Source organism: Gavia stellata, chromosome 8, assembly GCF_030936135.1.
Source record: "Gavia stellata isolate bGavSte3 chromosome 8, bGavSte3.hap2, whole genome shotgun sequence".
NCBI lineage: Eukaryota > Metazoa > Chordata > Aves > Gaviiformes > Gaviidae > Gavia > Gavia stellata.
Window position 1 is genome coordinate 27407433 of NC_082601.1, and position 20514 is coordinate 27427946.

The window sequence follows — 20514 nt, forward strand, 5'->3', positions numbered from 1 at the left end:
TGTTGACTTTTTAAATTAAGTTGCTTTTTTCATTCCGTGCTCAGAAGCCACTATCAGTTATTCATGTGCCCTTTATGATAATTATATATATAATATATATATTTTAAACATTAATATAAAAGCATTAAGCAAAAAAAAAAAAAAAAGAAAGAAAGAAAATATGCAGACTCCAGCTATAGTCAGGTTGTTCTCAAAGGTAGCCAGTTTCTAGGATATATGTAATTATAAAGAATGTACTGACACTAAGAGTAATGGGCCCAAATTTTCTATAAGTAAAATAGAGTCTCATCTCTTCTTATCAATTCTGGATCAAGTGGCTCCCAAAAACTGAAATGCCATCAAACACTTACATTTTTTGAAATGGTAATTGTAGTGTTCAATTAGCTGCAAATCTCTGATATTTGTAAGATTTACAAAATGTCTTGCACTAAGATTGCATTAAAACTTTCTTCAGCCACAAATTTAGGGTTTTTTTCCCTGGGAAATATTACCTAAATAATATTTAAAAGTCCTCTTTATTATTAAACCAGAGAATTTCATGCCAGGTCCGAACCAAAATTTTCATTTTTAATCAAATGCCATAAATTTATTTTTCTGTAAATTCATTTTAGTTTGACACTTGGGGGGTTTGCCACCTTTTGCAAATGCAGAAACTACTGACGTAACTTGAAAGGCTTGAAGTCAAGGCTAGAGTTGTTTTCTGAGGTAGTTTGTTCAAGGTGCAGCCAGATGGCAAAAGGGTAAGACTCTGTATGAGCTGCTAAGATATTGAAGCAATCAACTGTTTCAGGAAATACTTTTTAAATTTACAAAAATGTTCTTAAGGGACCATTGAAATAAGCATAAACCCCAGAAGCTAATATCCACAATATCCTGAAGATGCTATTAGCTAACTTCACAAACCAGTTTTTATTTCTCTTACTGACTGGTCTTTCCTATTAGCGATTACATTTAGCAACAACATGACACTGTGTCCAGTGTAGGAATCTGTGTAATTGGGTGGAAAGTATTGATAATGAGACCTTATTCCAATTAGGCAGATACAGCACAGAATTTACTGGATCAGCAAAATGTGTTCAGGAATGTTTCAAGGACACTTGGCACCCTGAAGCAGAGGAATTTCCTCCCTCACAAAACTTTAGCCTTTCTAATGAAATGAAAGACAACGTTGAATTGACATTAAATTAAATCTAAATATCAAAGAAATTCATGAAATAGCGTTATTAATACTCCTATAACCTTATTTGTTCAAGTTACATACAAAGTAATATTTTCTATTTATGCTTTATTAAATAGCCATGTAAATAATCTGGTTGTGATAAAAACATGTCATAGAACACACAGGATGACAAAACGTAGCTTTTGGAAATTCAATGAGTGCATTTCTTAACTTTTTCGTTTCAACATCAATGTTTTAATATTTCATGAGTATTAGTATCATTTCATCTCCTTGAAAGAAAGAGAAAACCCAAAACCATTAGAGATTGGTTAGCATCTAAATTTTCTTAATTTGGAACTATTTTGCATTAGTTGCTCAGGATGATGGGGTTAATACACAGACATTTTAGAAATTCATAAAACTGTTCTGTAACAACATCACAGGTTTTCAAACAACACTTTCAAGCATCAGTTTGAAATCTTCTCATAGCCATATTTATATCATATCCAGAACTGTGCTATTAACAGCCATACTTCTGTGCTAAGTAAGCTTCAGACATTTAATAGTAGCATGAAAAATATATACTTTTAGTTTCCTAAAGCTAACTTGCATCAAAAACTCCCCTCAAGGAGTAAGTCTGACCCAGCAAAGCCCTAACCTTTGACAGAGCTTCAAGCAAAACAATTCCCTCTTCGACAAAATTATAATTTCACAAACACTATATAGGAGAGACCGAACTTTCTGATCATAAATCACCTTCCAAAATCACATCGTGAAGAGCTATAAATTTGTCATACAACATGCCATATGCGTTGGAAAAGCGAAGGGAAGAGGAGGGGCTGTGAGAGCTGCTCGCAGGTGAGCTGCGACAGTGATTTCCTGGGAGACTATTAATACCACTGAGGGATGACACTGCCCAGACGGACCTGCTGGTGACTCTGTGGTGAATTGGCAATACTGGCTTTGGAAGGCCCTCCAGCCTCGCTGTCTGCCACAGGGCCTGTGCTCTGGATTGCATGGCAGACCACATTACTCCTAGGAGAGCACAGCCTTTCAATAAGTCACATAATATGGTCATAGCACGTGAGCTACATGACTGGTGTATGACCAGCGAGTGGTTCAGGAGCTGCAGGTTGGCCACTGCTGCCCATGGCAGCTGCGGAGCTTGTCTACATCAAACTGGAAGGGTCATTGTGAACCTTTGTAGAGTCCAACAGATACAGATGGTAGGTTTTCTTGCTTATACTGATAGAAAAACTGTCTCTAGAGTATCTCTTACTGAACTGAGATGGTAAATGCCTCCCAAGATGATCTTGAAGTACTTCTGGAGTGAGTTCTGCACCAGAAAACATCAGCACATAGCACTGATAGCAACACATGCTCTCGGTCAGAACGGCACATGTGAGTGCAGACTGCAGAAAGTATCAGCCCCAACTTGTATCTCCTCCTCTCTTCCAGCACGCATTCAAGCCTGGGAACCTTACAGTGTGTATTTGACCTATCAAAATACTTCAATAAAAGCAAATGATAAAGGTTGTTCCATTTCCACACAGTTCTGCTGAACTCCAAATATTAAGGGCACGGCTGTTTGCTACCGCGTCTCTCTCCTAGAACCATGCACCAAAGAGTCCATAAATAACACCCGGCTGCCAGCCCCTGTAACTGGAAAGCCATGAGAAGGGCCTGCTACCAGCCAGGGCGACGGCAGCAGCTAACCCAGCTAGATACGTGGGCGCAGAGGGCAGGGAGGCTCCGGGACAAACCAAAGTTTCATCTCCAGCTCACTAGATAAGACTCACACAAAGTTAGGCAGGGATGAAGTCTAGATGGGTCAGTCTGGGGCACAGACTGTTTCCATTTCTTTTGATCAAGGGATATTACAGTCAGTATTTACCAATAATTTGCGCTTAGCCAGCATCTGACATGCAACAATATTTTCCTGTACTCAGAACATAACTGTAGTAGCAGCTCTGAGAAATCAAGTTGTATCTACGAGGTACTGTGCACTCAAATAAGAGTTATTTTGACAGAGTGGCCCAGATTCTCATCTAATTTCTTGAGAGGAATGCTGTATTATTTCATAAAAGAACTCCCGCAATACCCATTTATGTCAAAGTAAGATCATAATGCAGACCTGCAGTCAAGGATGATCAAAATTTCTCTCTCAAAAAATTCTGGGTTATGTTTTCATCATGAGAAATGTGCCGGTGTTGAGGTCAAAATTTCAAAGTTAGCAGTTTATAAGGGAATATTTATTTCTTTATTCTTGATGTATTAACAGAATTAAAACTTGGCTTCTGACATTTTCAAAGGTGGACATAAATTTATTTTATTTCTGCCTTTACAGTGTAAAGGAATGGGTGCAATGCTATCAAACTGTAAGTGTACGCAGTGAAGGCAATACTAGCCTGTAGTTTTCCTGGTGACTTTCAACTGATTGAGGAATTAGGTCAGAAGAAATGTGTCTCTCTCCTCTGCATCCAAGAGAAAAGAGATGTGATAACTAATATTGCTCCAAATTCCTTCAGCCATTTAAATCTTTAACTCTTTCGAATTTAGATAAGAATTATGCACACACAGCAGTGATAAGTAGAATTCTGCACTAGATTTCCGTTAGTTGTAATTCCCTCATAAAGACCTAGAATCTCACTAAGCAAGATACTCTTTCGTATCACGAATGAGCAAACCTGGGAAGGCTTAGAAGTTCACGATGCTTAACCCACGCCGGAGATGGTCTCATACTACAGTCACAAACATTGGGCTTTGCTCATGTAGGACTGAGCTATTAAACTGAAAAAATGGGCTACAAGGCTTCCAGGAACAGACTACTAGAAAGTGATGTTTTTGTTATTTCCTGCTGGGCCAGGAATACTACTACAAAGAGTAAGTTAAATAAGCAGAAATACTACAAAAACACAAGAAATGCTTGGTCTTTGAACATTGCATGCAGGTGCACAGTAGAAGCAAACGGTGCAGCCTGTGCCTTGAGGGAGAAGGCCAGCTGAAATGGAAGATGGTAGCCTGAATTTCAGTGTGCATTTTGCATGAAACTGAGGTTTCCTTGTGTATCCAGAACAGCTTTATCCATCTATTCTTTACCTAAAAATTGAGCAAATTCTTATCGCCACGTTCTATGTGGGAACTCAACAAAGGCGCTGTAAGCATTTTCTAAGATGACATGCTGTGTATTGCATAGCTCAGTTCTCATAAAACATTTGTAAGCTGTTGACAGAAAATACATCTTGAGAAAACATCCAGGTTCCTTCAAAAGAAAGCAGAACAATCTCACTTCTGCTCTGTGATCCCTGTTGTTAGAGTATTGTGTGCCAAGTTTGGCAGTTACCAGTTCATTGCTAATGTTTATGGTACTAAAAGCCAGATCTGCTACTAGTGGTAAGCAGCAGGATTCCCAAGGTCCGTAAGATCCATATTTTAAATCTTGATGGCAAAAGATAAAAACAAGACTGCAAACATTATGTCAGAAAAGCAACACAGCTAAAGAAAGAGAACAAATCTTTTCTTTATTTAAAAAACTTTCTCTCTCTAAAACAAGTTGAGTTCACGAATCAAGAATTTTTTACAATTATAACAAATGCCATAATATCTGACATGCACTGGTATTTTAGCACTATCGTTTATGCTTTGCAATATACTTTAAGCAGATAATTTGATCCACCCTAGTTTCTATTTGTCCTACTTGAGACTGTATTAATTTTTTATCAATTAGTAAGCTTCGCACACATTTCTACAGTCTTAAGGATGAGTCCTAGCATATCTGATCTTGTTCTGACAGAAGCCTAAATCAAAGTATCAGATAAATATGAACTTGTCTCTAGCTGTTTATCCTTTCTCTACAACTGTACCTCCGGCTCGTACTCTTCCTGGAGCACACGACTCAGCCTGTCTGTCCCTTGGCCTCATATTTGCTGGGGTGACTTTCTTCCTAATTCCCTACTGCAGAGCTAGGGACAGTGAGCAGGGGGATGCCCCGAGCACCCCTGGAGCTGTGACCTCTGAGAAGGGACATCACAATGAGTTCCTCTCCTATGAACTGAAGCATTTCTGCCCTTAAGTTCTGAATTAGTTGTAAGACCTCCCTGCCCACCATGCTGCCCTACTGCCTCACATTACAAACTTGCGAGACAGTCAGGTTTGTCTGAAAACTCACAGGTTGTGGAAAACCAGTGTGACAGCACAATCTCCTCAAGGGAGCAGCAGAAACTCAGTATGGACTACAGCTAGGATGGGCCCGGCTGGGAATCTTGTCCCGAATACTTGATACGTGTAGAGTACACGATCTCATGGCTGGGGACGTTAATCCCCATCTGTCAGGACAGAGCAGTCCCTGCCCTCAAGTTGGTTGGCCCCATGCCCTGGAGCACAGGTGCCTGACAGTAATGAGTTTGTGGCCAGCCTGCAAAACACAGTGAGCAGCATAACTTCTACAGGAGGTTCTGCTCACGTGCCAGCACTGAAAAGCCAGCCGGAGAGAAGCTAAGATGAAGTAAATAGTACAGGAGATGGTGTAAATTCTTCCTCTAGCGTCTAATTCGCAACAGAAGTTATACAACAGTTGCGGGTTCTTAAACCTAAAAAGGGATGGAAAGCATTGGCTCTTGCTAAGAAACTCCCACTTTTATTCAATACATACACCAGCAACCTGTGAAGTGGGTTAGGGACAGAACCACCATCTGGCTGCAGGGAGTCCTTGAATTTGCCCTTGCATGCCTGGGCTGTTAGCAGCAGCTGCATGTGCACCCCTCCTCTTCTCCAGCAGAACACCACACCGAAGTAGACTCGTTAGCAAGATCAGTGGGACAGCTACATATGTGCCTGCTGGTTGTGGGGAGTTCAAGCACTGGTGTTAGTAACACCATCAGTGTATCACTTCGTCAGAGCTGTTTCTCCCCATGGTTTGAAGATACACTAATTGGGACCAATTGTATGGCAATGTTACCATGCTCGTTATTAATTTATTTCCTTAAAGATTCTTTACCTGTCAAGAACTACTAACCATGTCATTATTCCCTATGTGTAGAAATATCTATATTTTAATAATTGTAGGGCAGATTACAGTGGAATAATTTTTATCTAGTCTAGAGCACTGAAACAATGGTATTGTTTTATAGTGAAATCCATTCTGCTACAAATAAAGTAGGTCATTTAAAAAAAAAAAAAAGGTCTCTGAGGTTTTCTACCAGTAACCTACCATCTCTGCTAAATTTTATAGTGCAGACTTTAATGTTCCCCTCTACACATGCAGGTTATTCCTTTTGGGCTGTGTTCTCAGAGCTGATCTATCATGGGATCATATCCAGGGTCTACAATTTCAAGGTAATGACTATATGATCACCTGCATGAACTTGCAGGAATCACTTTGATCTTTCCCAGTGGCTTTTTTATTCTTTTTTTTTTTCTCTTCGCCTCCCATTTATTAGAGACTGTGAATATAACATATAAGCAAGGTGTTTATCTTAGCCTTGTTTTAAACTTTTTCACAACTATGTTTATTGTGCATCCCCATGGCAATTTGTTTTGTAAATACATATTTCTGTTGAGCACCAGAATGTTTCCTGTGACTTAGTATCCTGTATAACGAGGTAGCACAGGGATAGTCTTGTTCCTGAAATCTCAGAATTAGCTCTTGCTGAAACACGTGCCATGTTTTAAGGTCAGGGTGCTAAATATCTCTTTTAAGGTGTTGACAAAGTAGGAGCATTAACAGGGACAAACCTTCCTTTAAAGTGCTGCCTGTTTTCACAGGTGCTTTCCTGCAAAAGTAACTTTATTTTTACCCCTTCCATGAAATTTCCTGATCTTTGTTTTAACATCTCTCTAGAGCTTTGAGGGTCACAGGACCACGCTATTGAGCTTCCCCACAATACATCTAGGAATAGCTCCAAAATATGAATCATTATCTCCTGCCTTGATCATCAGATGCTTATACAGCCTGTGTTGTGCCCCATCTGGATAGCTATAATTCATACATTTAGGGGCCTTCCTGCTATTTCCCTGGAGCCGCCTGTAGCTTGTGCACGACTCTGTTGCCAGTACAGTAAGCAGAGCCAAAACCTCAATGTGAACTCGGTGTTGAAAGAGGTTCATTGCCTTGTAATGAAGTAGAGGATCCAGTTCTAAGTATCACGGGGTGTTGCCCTACCACATACATGAAAGTTGGTTTGTTCACGTTCCCTGTGGCTTTTCCGTCACTCTAGGTGAGGAAATGCCAGCTTCTTTGCCAGTCAGAGCTACAAAACTGATATTATTACTCCTTGTTGTTATTTCCCAAACTTACTGGCTAGCCTTGCTAATACTGTCTGAACATCTATGCCTTACCTTTCCACAATATGGGTCTGATTTCAGCCTTATCCTTCATGGAACACTGATTTATTCAGGCACTGGGGGCTGCAAGAGGGCAGGAACACGTGCTTCTTCATACTATAGGACACCTGTTTGCCCTCGCCTGCCAAATAACATTTTGTTCACAGACACTTCTGGTTGCCACCAAGACAGATTGAATTACAGCAGGTGCCCGGGAAACCCAGGAACTTTTTGGGGATAGAAGTCTATGTAACAGGAAAGCGCTTACTGTGTTTGAAGCCAACTTATACTTGGAAAGACTGGGGGGGACAAAATGAGCCACAAGGAAAGGAGCCTAATGAAGCTTGTGAAAGAAACATTCCCACAGGGGCTGAGCCACCAGCTGCATCCAGCTAGATGGAAATAGGATATCAGATGCCTTCGCTGCTTGGGAAAAGGCTGAAATGAAGTTTCCATGTCTTAATACAGGGAATAAAGCAATGTTGTGGCAACAGGAACTCTATGGGTTGGTGAGAAGCAGGCGCGGTGGATCTGTGGCTGGTGCTGCACTGCCACACCCTGTGCTTGTCCACCAGCACCGGCATTTTGATGCATCTAAAAATGTCTAGCAAATATAGATTTCCTCATTCTCATGAGCACTATACTCAAATACTTGCATGTCCTTCAGAAGACAACTGGTTCAGACCACTGCCTGAAAACCCACTATCACAAAAAACACCAAAACACCCCAAATCCCCCAAACACTATCAACGCCAGTTGTAGCTCTCCTCTAAATCTACAAAAAAGCTGAAACAGATGCCATCTACCATGGGAAGTGGAAATATCATTCCTAGGCAGGACTTAAATATGAAGGGAATGACATCCAGCAAGGTGCAGATTGCTTTAATGAAAACTGCTTTTAGATAGAACAATTTAAACAATGGGAACTGTGCTGATGGTAAGGACCTGCTTGATGGACAAAATGCATTCACAAAATAATTGAGACTCATCCAGTAATCAAAGGGAATTGACCCAGAACCTTAGAAGAATGATAACATGTAGGATCTAAAAGATTTATGAATGATGAACCAATATATTTACTATATGTTGTGAACAATCATTTAAAAAGTGATAAGTAGCAGGTGGCATGAGCAATCTTATTTTTGATTTTCAAAAATGTTTTGGTATGTGGCCAAATATATATGTTTGTACATATCAGGCCTGTAAAAAAACCCACTTCAGATGTAAGCTGTAAAATGATAATTGTTTAAACCAGATACATGATTAATAATTCTAGTTATTCTAGGACATTTCAAAATCCTATTGTTACAGTCCCTGTGGATCACAGAGGCTAAGGAAACTTTTTCCTTGAAAATTTGAGTTTTGCCAAAATAAATCCTCCTTCTTATTAAAAGTTTTGTCTTAACTTTATTTCTTCATTTTTGGTAATTTTAAAACAGAAAACTATCTTTAAAAAACCCCAATCCTCTATTTTATAAGGGACTATTCTGTGCTTTCTCCTAAAATCCATTATCAAAGGTCAAAAAAAGATAGTATCAAAAAACAAACTTCCAAAACAGTTCAACAAAAATTTCGTAACAGGTCTTTTTTTCCCCCAATATGTTAGTCTTGGCAATTTCAAAATCCAAGTTAGTCACCTTTCTAAAACGTACATGTGTTGAAACATTAGCATGTGAGTAATCTCACCAGAGCATCAATGAAACCACTGGTGTGAGTAAAGCTCATGACACGCCTACACTTTCGCAGGATGGGGACCTGGCTGTCTTTTGCTGCATGAGCACCCTGGTTTTCTGCTGTACAGCTCTTCAGAGACACGGCACCGTACCTGCTGGCTTGGTCAGAAGTGCCGTGCATGTGCCATTTATTTTTAGCAGAGCATCAAAGTTTGTGGTCTGAATCAGAAGTGTGGAGTTTGTTTAGCTCTCGTTGACTTTGGCTGAGCCAAGTCAAGTGTGTGCCATGAAGCACACAGCAGCACTTCAGAAGAATCAGGCTCTTTGTTTAGTGTCTCTTTAAAACAATACTGTACAACCTGAGTGAATTAGGTGGCTCCTGTTAAATCTCAGAGTGGAATAACTACGTGCACCTAGGACTCGTGCTCTAATAAAGAGGAAGATGCAACATATAAAGAAACCTTCATGGGACAGTTTACAGCACACAGTGGTTTTTAACTGTCATACAGAATTTAATAGGCAATTATACCACAGAATAAGATGTTAAAATACTTTTTAAAACACTGATAAAAAAATAACACTTTTGTTAAATTATACAACCCTGAAGAATAATAGAACCTGATTTAAATGCATACTGAAATTTTAAAGGAACTTCCATGTGCCAGGAGTAATAATAATAGAAAATAGGCACAAAGCACTTTAAGAGGTTGAACTGAATTTACAAAAGTGACTGAATTTAAGGAACAAGAACTGGATAACTTAGTATGAATGTTGGTGTATGGTGAATTACTTCCATGAAGATGGCAAATTATCTTTTAGATAATAATACATAGTATTCAATAGTAAGAGATAATAATAATTATCTATGATTACCTGTAGCAATAGATAATAATAATAATCTATGATTATCTCTTACTAATGACCTATTTGACCTTTAGGTTTTTGTTGATGCCAATAGCTTTTTTACTCACATACCTTTAATCTCTGCTTCTACCACCCAAAATATTATTGTGTGGATGCAGTGATTTTCTTTTAGTTATTGATAAATTTTCTGGCCTTCCTTAAATTTTACTAGCAATCATAATAATGGAATTAGAACTTACTTAATGAAACGGTAATTTGGGGCTTAGTATTTTCTTGCCAAATGAGCCTTTCTTATCCATTAACTTTAAAGAGGAGAAACAGGGCAGAGTTTTTAGCTGGGCTCTAATGCCAAATTATTTTTAAATAATGATATTTTTTTCAGATGGAAGAAGAAAAATCCCTTAAATCTTTAGGGAAATGGGATTAAGCCAAGGTACTTCAAATGATATCAGCCCTGAAGTAATAGAAACTTTCCTGATAGCCTGAGATTGGAAGGGACAAAAGAGCAGAGCCTGTTCTCAGGTTGGGAAGAATACGAAGCAGGAGAGATAAGTACTTACTCATTACACAGGAGGCAGCACTTATTATGATTTTTTGGAAATCAAAGAAGGGCTTGAGAATCCCTAGTCACTGACTGAATTACTTAGGAAGATGGTATTTCTTCAATACATAATTGGAAAAAACAGAAGGAGGGAGAGCTTGAGTGGATATTAAAACTAAAGGTATGATTTGTTAACCAAAACACCCAGTTATTTCAGTGATGGAAAAAGAAGAAATGTAAAAGTCTCTAGCCATGAAATACAGAGGAACATTTAGTGTCTCTCCAGGACAGAGCTTGAGTATAGGAGCACCCTGTATGGAGAAGCCTTAAAGTGTGAGCCTCAAGGGCAAAGCAGCTACCACTGTACCAGTTTTAGATACTTAACTGAAATGCCACAGGATCTGCTGCATCAACTGCTTAAATGAATTTCAAGCAGCAGTTCTTCAGTAACACCAACTTTTTTTTCTTAAACAAACATTACAATCAGCTGTCCACGTTTCCTCAAAAGAAGTGGAGACACTAATGAGCACGTCACTCATAGCTGTGCTTCCTAAAGAAACATACAAACATATTTTAACCCCTGAATTTATTTGTCTTTATGGAGATGAATGCAGGAAGCTTTCAGGAACCAGCAGTCACTTACAGATCTGGATGATACTTCTGTAATGAAAGTTTCTCTCAGAGGTTTGAGAAGCTGAGACACTGAAGCTGTTTTGTTAATACACTAACAGAAGTCCTGCGACAGTTTCATACCTGTCCAAAACCCTTCCTATAAAATTTTGGAGGGAGTTTTTAAGGGGGTTTGTTTTTTGTTTTTTTTTTTTTTAAATGCCTAGCAAATATCCGAGAGTGACATTTGGTTTAAAATTAAAACTGAAAAACTTGCAAAAAAGAAGAGATTTGTTGATATCATTGGATGGTCACAAATCAAGAGAGGAGCTAACTAGGCTTAAGTTCTAGACTCAGTTACATGACTTTGCAGATGACACCAAGTTGGGAGGGAGTGTTGATCTGCTGGAGGGTCGGAAGGCTCTTCAGAGGGATCTGGACAGGCTGGATCGATGGGCCCAGGCCAACTGTATGAGGTTCAACAAGGCCAAGTGCTGCACTTGGGTCACAACAACCCCAGGCAATGCTACAGGCTTGGGGACAAGTGGCTGGAAAGCTCCCCCTCAGAAAAGGACCTGGGGGTGTTGATTGACAGCCGGCTGAATATGAGCCAGCAGTGTGCCCAGGTGGCCAAGAAGGCCAACAGCATCCTGGCCTGTATCAGAAATAGTGTGGCCAGCAGGAGTAGGGAGGTGATCGTGCCCCTGTACTCGGCTCTGGTGAGGCCGCACCTCGAATACTGTGTTCAGTTTTGGGCCCCTCACTACAAGAAGGACATTGAAGTGCTGGAGTGTGTCCAGAGAAGGGCGATGAAGCTGGTGAGGGGTCTGGAGCACAAGTCTGATGAGGAGCGGCTGAGGGAGCTGGGGTTGTTCAGTCTGCAGAAGAGGAGGCTGAGGGGAGACCTTATCGCTCTCTACAACTACCTGAAACGAGGCTGTAGTGAGGTGGGTGTTGGTCTCTTCTCCCAAGTGACAAGTGGTAGGATGAGGGGAAATGGCCTCAAGTTGCACCAGGGGAGGTTTAGGCTGGATATTAGGAAAAATTTCTTTACTGAGAGAGTGGTGAAACACTGGAACAGGCTGCCCAGGGAGGTGGTGGAGTCACCATCCCTGGAGGTGTTCAAGGAACGTGTGGACAAGGCATTGTGGGACATGGTTTAGTGGGCATGGTGGTGTTAGTTGATGGTTGGACTTTATGATCTTACAAGTCTTTTCCAACCCTATTGATTCTGTGATTTTGTGGCATAGAGTTAATCACAGTTTGCACTTACTAGCAAAGGCTGAGCCCAAATATGTAGGGGCTCTGATGCACAGGGGTAGAATTTCCCTCCTCCTCTACCAGGCAGGCCCACTGCACCCTGCAAGGGCTTATTTGCAGGAGAAAGCAGATGGTGTTTGTAGTGCTGCATTCCAGCTGGGATTCTGCCAGGGGAGGGCAGCTTTAATTTTTGTCCCCTTTTCACCATGACAACTTCCCCAACATGGCTCTCATCACTTGTTTTTTGTGACAGTGTTATCTAGAGAAGGATTACAGGGCAGCAGTCTTGACTTGTGGTGCTACAGTTCTTTGGGTGAGCACAGAAATTTCCTTGCAAAGCTAAGGACTAAACATAGAAGATGCAAGAGATGTGATTTATTGTTAATTTAAAAAACAAAACAGAACAACCAACCAAAACCAACAGATGAAGCAGTTGAGATCAGGAGAGCTTGACAACTTGCTCACTCAGATTAGTGTCATAATTAATGTTAGGGCCAAAATCTGCTACCTTGTGAGCCATCCTATCTGACCCCAGAAAGCCTCCCCTTGGAAGAAACTTAACCTTTCTGGGTTTCTGACACAATTTCCTAATGTACAGAACACAGGTAATACCATTGCCCTACATATAGATATAAATGCATTATGACCAATGTATGCAATAAAAATAATTTCCCTGATTTAGAGAGGCAGAAACTGAGAAAAAGAGGTTACGTGATACATATTTTCTTTGCAGATTGCCTAACATGTATTTGGCGAGTATGCTGGAGTGAGCACAGCCTGCCTGCAAGAGATTGCATGGGAGTTTGACTCCAGCCGTTCCAGCACTCCGTGAATAGACCTAACGTCACAGGCTGGATAACTAGAGAATTGTGTTGCTGTTCACTTTAAAGCATATCCCTTTGTCACCCATCACTTCAAGAACTACTTATTTCATGAAATGAGCTTTTCTAGTGTCAATCCTTCCAGCTAAACAAAAAAGGAGATAAAAAAGGAGAATTTCAAAGTCTGTTCTTCATATATGAACAAATGATGTGGAGTAAAATACACTATTCTTCAAGCTCGAGATGTGAATTGGTATCCAGCTAGGACTGAAGCAGCCCTTAACAATAATACCTGATAGTTCTCATTACACTGCAAATGAAAGTGTTTCACAAGGATCACTTGAAAGGCTCAAATAAGATATATTGTTAGCATTTTTCTATTTGGAAGACCAGTGGGATAAAAAACAGATTAAACTACCAGAACCTGTTAAAGGGACTAAATTTCACAAGCATGAATGAACTGGATGAGCCAAAATAACCTCTGTCTGTCCTGTTTTCCCATACTCAGAGACTAAACAGTTCTTTAATTCTGAATGACATTTGTAATTCTGAATGACATTTGTTTAGGCAAGAAGAAAATACCCCAGAGCGCAGTCCCTGCAGGAGAGCCCCGGGCATGTTTCCACGCAGAATGGGCAGCCCCAGACCTGCATCTCCGCAGGGCGTCCATCCCGGCGTGCCGAGCCTTGGCAGGGTCGGTGCAGCAGCCCTCGGGTTTCAGGAAGGTGTCGAGTAGCATGGCAGGGCCAGAGCAAAAGCTGCCCTTTGAGCATGGGAGGCAGCAGGCAGGGGCTCAGCCCTCCTCTCTGCACCCACTGACTTCCCATATGAGGGATTTGGGGTTGCACAGGGGTTTCTGCAATGATCTCCCAAGAAAAGGAGAGGAAATGCGAGTGCTACAGATCTTACTACAGCTTTAGAGATGATTTTTTTTTTCTTTTTGTAGTTTCTTGACTAGTTTCTTTTCCCTTTTCACGTGGTTTTACATGTTTTACCTAGGACACCAGAACAGACCACGCTGCCTCCCTCATGACTATCCGTGAGCAGGAAGACAAAGAGAATCTGTTTTGCAGATTAATGGACCTTTGGAGCTTAGTGAGCAGATCACTGGATGTTGTCTACAGGGAACCTTCTCAGCAAGTCCTTCACAAAACACAACCCATAGAATAAAGAGTTCAAGCTCTCACCGACTTTAATTGGCATGAAATTAGGCTCTTCTAGCCCTGCAGAAGGAACTTTTTTTCTTTTTCTCCCCCATCCCCTCCAGCCCTCCCAACACCACAACATCAATATAAAGACACATTTCTACGTGCTGCCCTTCTAAGCACCCTCAGCCTGGACTGCCCTCTTTAGTAGAGAGATGGAATTCATTTGGCTTATAGACTCACTGCCAGCTGGAACTGTAGTATCAGTGAACATCCTGAGACCACTTCGACCATCAGCTGTGACCCAACACCACCAATCCTGTTCATTTTAAGAAAGTGCATACAGCTCTAGAACTACTTTGAAAGCACCCTTTTTGTTAAATAAATTAAACGTACTGGGAGATACCAAAAAAGCATTGGTTTGCAGGAGCCAGGTATTAAGGAAAAAGAAACCAGGTTTTAAATGGAACAAAAACCCCTACTGAAATGCTTAATTTGACATTGCTTCAAATTGTTTTAACATGAATCATCTAGGCATTGTATGTGAAAAACAGAGAGAGAGCTCTCATTTTTCTTTTAAACTAAACAGTGAAGAGCAAACCAGCTTAATGCCATTTGATTTATTGCCCGAATAGAAACTAAGCAGGAAGAATAATTAATCCCCTTTGCCAAACAGAACATATAAAATCTTAATAATTCTTCAAATGGCATTTATTGCTGAAAGAAAAGTGTTTTGGTGCTTCTAAATGGAAGGAGAGGCAGAGAGATGACATTTTTGCATTTTATACGATACTTAACAGCATCAGTTCATGGCTTAGAGATTACTACCTCCGTGTTTACTTTGAATTAAAATCTCAGTAAAAGCTCAAGCTTTAGTCTTTTGGGAATGCCAGTGTAGTTTAAATGACATTATGCAAAGGATGGCGGGTAAGGGAGGCTGCGTGGTAGCTGTCTCGGGGATGATAAAATGGGGATCTTCACACAGAAAACAGGAGCTTCAGGAAACAACACCATGAGGTAATAGCAAATGTACTAGATTTTTCTCCAGGAGGATCTGGAGGAGATTTAATGCCTCTCCTTCTAGATAATAGCATTTAAAATGAATCCGTGTTTATTTTATTATTTAAATGCCTTTGTTATAACTCTAGCAAAAAAGTTGTTTGACAACCCATTACACATTAAGTGGCCGAAGCCTGCTTTGGCAGGTGGTCATTGCTAAATAGGGACACCTGGGATGGTCTTAGAAATGCTCAGGACAATTTCTGGCTCTAGGGCAGGACTCACCCTGTTTTTCCCATTCAGGAAAGCGTGTGGTGAAAGGAGCAGCCACCGGCATCATGGCTGAGCTCACTGCACCAGGCGGTCCCTAGGGAACAGCAACCCTTTCATCCTGCTGTCTTGCTCAACGTCTCTTTCTCCTATCACAAGTAAAGGAGTGGCTGAAATGCTTTTATAAACATCTTATAATTATGAGTTTATCTGAATAATAAGAGCTTAACAGCAGCGGAAGCCAAGTCAGGCCACACCTAGCCTTCTGTCTGGACTAAAGAGATGAGCACCTGGTCAAGGTGGACTCCATGACACAAACTATAAAGGGACAATAGTTGTCCTCCACCCTGAGAAGAAAGGGAACGAAATCAGCACCCTGCATTACCACATCCAGCACGTTTAACTGAGCATTAGTACTGCCAGGACTTGGAAGAGATAAGAAGAGCTTTAGCCGAGGTGGTGGCTTTTATTAGAGCTTTTATTTCTCCTGTTTACTCCTTTTAAACTTGATCATAGTTGAAAAGCTGAAGCATATAAGGACATGAGTAGCTCAAGTCACTTCTGAGAATCAAACATGGAGTCTCAAGTCATTTCAGCATTTTCAAAACTGTTATCCTTTGCTTTGCAGCTCTGCTCATGTAAAGAATAGGATATCACTAGGATAACTTCATCCCTGTAAGTCACAATCCTCTTAGGATAGATCAATCTTTTTCTTGGTGCAGACATATCCAATTTCAAAGCTCAGGTCTTTTATCACTCACATGGTATCTGCAAGACTTAGAGAAGCTTAATGAAAAATTCTGTAATACATAGTAATCAATATTTTCCAGAAATATGTACGTTGACTAAATTGCTTACTGAATGGAGGAGGATGCTGTAACACACCTAGGGCAGCGACACTGGATTTTTGGGTGAGCACCTCTGCATTCTGGTTTGGCTGCCCGTTGAAGGCATGCCCCAGCAGTGGCTGTGCTGCTGAGCTCCCCAGCACGTGTGGCTCCCTGCTCAGGCTGCAGCATACGCTTCCATGTGCAGAGAAATGATTTGCTGTTACAGAGGCAAACACACAGCCAGAGACTTGTACTTCAACAGCTTCCTTTTCTCCCATGTAATTTTTTTCACTCCCCATTTTGGCTTTGTATGCAATGCCTTTGCTTGCAGAGCAAATGATAGTTGAGGGAAGTTAACATACATGGAAACTTAGCTCTTGGGAACAGCATTTATAGTTGGGAATACAGATTCACCTTCATGGGCTTTTAATCTGGTAGTGGAAAAAAGAGATAACTCTTTTTTTTTTATTTTCTATTTTGCCTCTAAAATGAGCATTTCCTTTTCTCCTTGAGAAGGAAAAAAAAAAATCTTGCTATTACTCATTTTCTACCAAATTTTGTAATTCCTCTGCATTATGCTCTATCAATACCTGTAACACCTTACTCTGCAAACAGTCCTGTTGAAATCTGCTTTGCCAGAGGAACCACTTTTTGAGCAAATCTGTGAAGGACATGTAGAAATCTGCAATTCTTTGAGAATGGGACATGTACAAGTTTATTTGCTCTGTTGTTTGCTATATACCTTCCATTGCCTAATTCAGGCATAAGTAAATTTGTATGCAACAAAACACATGCTTTCATTTACCAATAATTATTTACCAGATCAACAAATGAGACTACCTGGACGAAACTGTTCTACCTAAACATTAAGTCTACTATTAGGTTAAAACATACATACTCATGTTACACTTTGAATGGGGATATTAGACAATGTTTTCCTTTGAAAGACTGACAGAACTTTTTGTGTTCACCTACTTGCTGGGCCATCCATAAGGCTAACAAGCAAGACTCACCAACTTGGGAGCTCTGGAGAACCCATACAAGGTGCTCATAAAGTGCCCTCGAGCAGCAGGTTCCCTTAGAGAGAGAGAAAGCCAAAAAATGCAGCTCACTCTCAACTAGGACAACAGTACACCAGTCTAGCCTTTTTAAAGGAGAACTTTTGACATGTGTGGAAAACAGTCAGAATGATGTGAAACTGCCAAGAAACTGTAGCCTGAGCAACCTCATATGGAAACTGTGGAGTGAATTCGCATTTCTCACTCACATGATTTACTGTTTGCAACCCCTTTGCTTCATTTTTCATTCCTGACTATCCAAACATTCTTCTCTACTCCTCCTGTTTATTAGGCACTTGCTGAGAGAGGAAAGCATCACCTATTATTGGTACAGTTACTAACCCCTTTTACATGCTGCATGGGTCAAAGACACTTACAGGAATGAAGTTGCCAAAGTCACATTCCCGTAAGACACTTAAAAGTCTTAAAAAAACCCCCTCTTGAAATCCAAAACTTCACACCTCAAATACATCAAAATATAGAAGCATCATGTAACTTACTCATGTGAAAGCGTGCTTATGTGTTTTCTGCTTAAATACCATTTACTCTTCACTACAAAGTAACTACTGTACTTCACAGCCATTTCATCGTCAAAAGAAGCCACAGAAAGACAAAAAATAGTCAAAATATAAAATTATAAAATACAGAACAAGTTCAGCATAGGGTAACTGGGCAAGAAGCCTTTGAAGCCTCTGACCGCTTGAGAACGCACTTCAGATGAGAAGTCAACAAGAATTTAAACACAAGTCTTTACATAGACATTTGTCATCATTTTCTCTGCTTAGTAGCAAAGTTTTTCAGCCCGTTCAGACTGTCATTATCATCCACACCGTACTCCACTGAGCGTAATTAACCACTACCTACCCTAGGTTTTTAGTTGCTCAGTGATCTTAAAGCACACTTAGCTCATGAATCTTCTGTTTAAAACCTTTCCAGACATCAGAGTAGACCTTAGCAATTTTGCCACAGAACATTTCATAACCTGCTCTCCTGCTAATTACTGGCTGAACACAAATGTAAAACCTGGCTTTGTTCATTAAAAACAGACAGGGTCTCTTACATAGGTCTCAATAAACTTAGGACTGTCCTTTCACCTGCCGGAAAGCAGCATCTTGTTCTGCTTTCCACACCTCCCTCAGTCACAGGCCACGCAGAGCAGGTGGCAGCAGAGCCCTCACACTGGTGCCACCTCGGTCCCCCCAGCCGCGCTGCCTTTCTGATGGCGATAACGGGGACATCGCCCTGCCCTGGGACTGAGCTGCCCAGGAGGGCACGGCGGGGGGCCCCAGCAGTCCCAGGCCAGGGCAGCGCTGGCTTGAGGAAGGAGCATATTGTGTCTGCATTGTGAACTCGCGGAGAACTCAGCAAAGGAAACCAAAGATCACCTTGCTTTTTCTGTCTGGCTTTGCCTGAAGTCATAACCTCCCTCCAAAGTGCCGTTTCATTCACGTTCAGGACTAGACCCCGTCTGATTATTTCAGGGGAAAGGAGGCAGCAGTGAGTGGGCTGGTTTTGTTTACTTCAGACTATTTTTTTTTCTTTAATTGTACTACTACTATCACCATCATTTAGGTAATCTGAGCCAGGCAGTAATTACATAATATTAAAAAACCCTAAATATTTAAAATCCTGTTAATCACCCTTCTCCTCCCGACTACAGCTTTTATTCCAACAGAGTGACTGCTGGGAAAAAAAAGTAAATATGCTCTACTGAGGCAAGTTTATGATGCCATTTCTAACCAGCTGATTACCTTACTGTGTGACTAATGCATCTAAATGGAAGTCCCTAATTTTGTTTCCGCCTCACTAGTTCATCTCAGTGTATTAAACAAAAGGAAGCAAAAAAGCATGATAAAATTATAATATATATTTCAGCGCACCGTGAAACACAAGCACAAATGGTAAGTAGCACTTGATTGGTAGATATTCCTCTAAATCTCTCTTCTGAAGGTATTAAAATGTGCCTTAATTATGAAATAGGAATGGTATCACTAAAAAACTAAAGGAGATCTTTAAGTATATAATTCGTTCCTTGTAGACTAGCAGATTTTTGTTTATTGTTATTTAGTGAACTACTTTTTGTTGCTCTTGTACTCTTTGGATCAATAGAGCCTCTAAAAGCATTCACTGAAGCTGTCACACTTGCAGATTGTTGTACAGCATGTAAATAAATTGTATATATTGTATGGCATATACCGTCTTTATTTTCTTTCCTGGACCCCAAGAAAGTTGTCCAAGGATCCTATATTGAAAACCATTACATCAATTCAAAGGCAGATTTTTAAAGCTGGTGAAAAATGAATTTACACATTGAACTTAAATCCAAACTCTTCTTTCAGGCTCTGATTTTTGGTTCAGAGCTGGGTTTAAGGCTGAGTTGCATTAACTCTGATGAGGTCTTTTGTTCTCAGCTCGGGGTTGAGCGCGCCTTGAAGAACCACCTACGTTAAATACCAGTGATGAAATTTCTGTCTATAAATACAAATGATCACAGCACATATGCTCTACTTCCTCATCTCAGCTTCAGGACTGCAGATTTCTTGTGTTTCAGGAAGTCTTAAGCAGCAGCATTAATGTACAGAAGTTATTCCCTCTACTGTCTTAAACTTAATTTCTTTCTGCTGAAATAAGGCCCTAAGGGCAAAGGTCTATGCAAGTCATGAACCCTCTGTCCCCATGCATTTTTTCCAGCTAGCTCCTTCCCTAACACTTCACACACCACCAACTTTACGCGCAGATTATGAGAGCAATGACTCTGTGGGACAGGATGCACTAGGGGCATTTTGATCAGGAGCTGAGGGGACCTGGATGGGGAAGCTCGTGTGTTAAGAACATTACTGTTCTTAACAGAAGTTCTAGATTTAGCATTACACACGTTATATACATATAGGTAGTCCAACATATCTCATGAAGACCTACCACTTGCTTTTCAATGGCTAGTGTGCATTCCATAGCAACAATGAC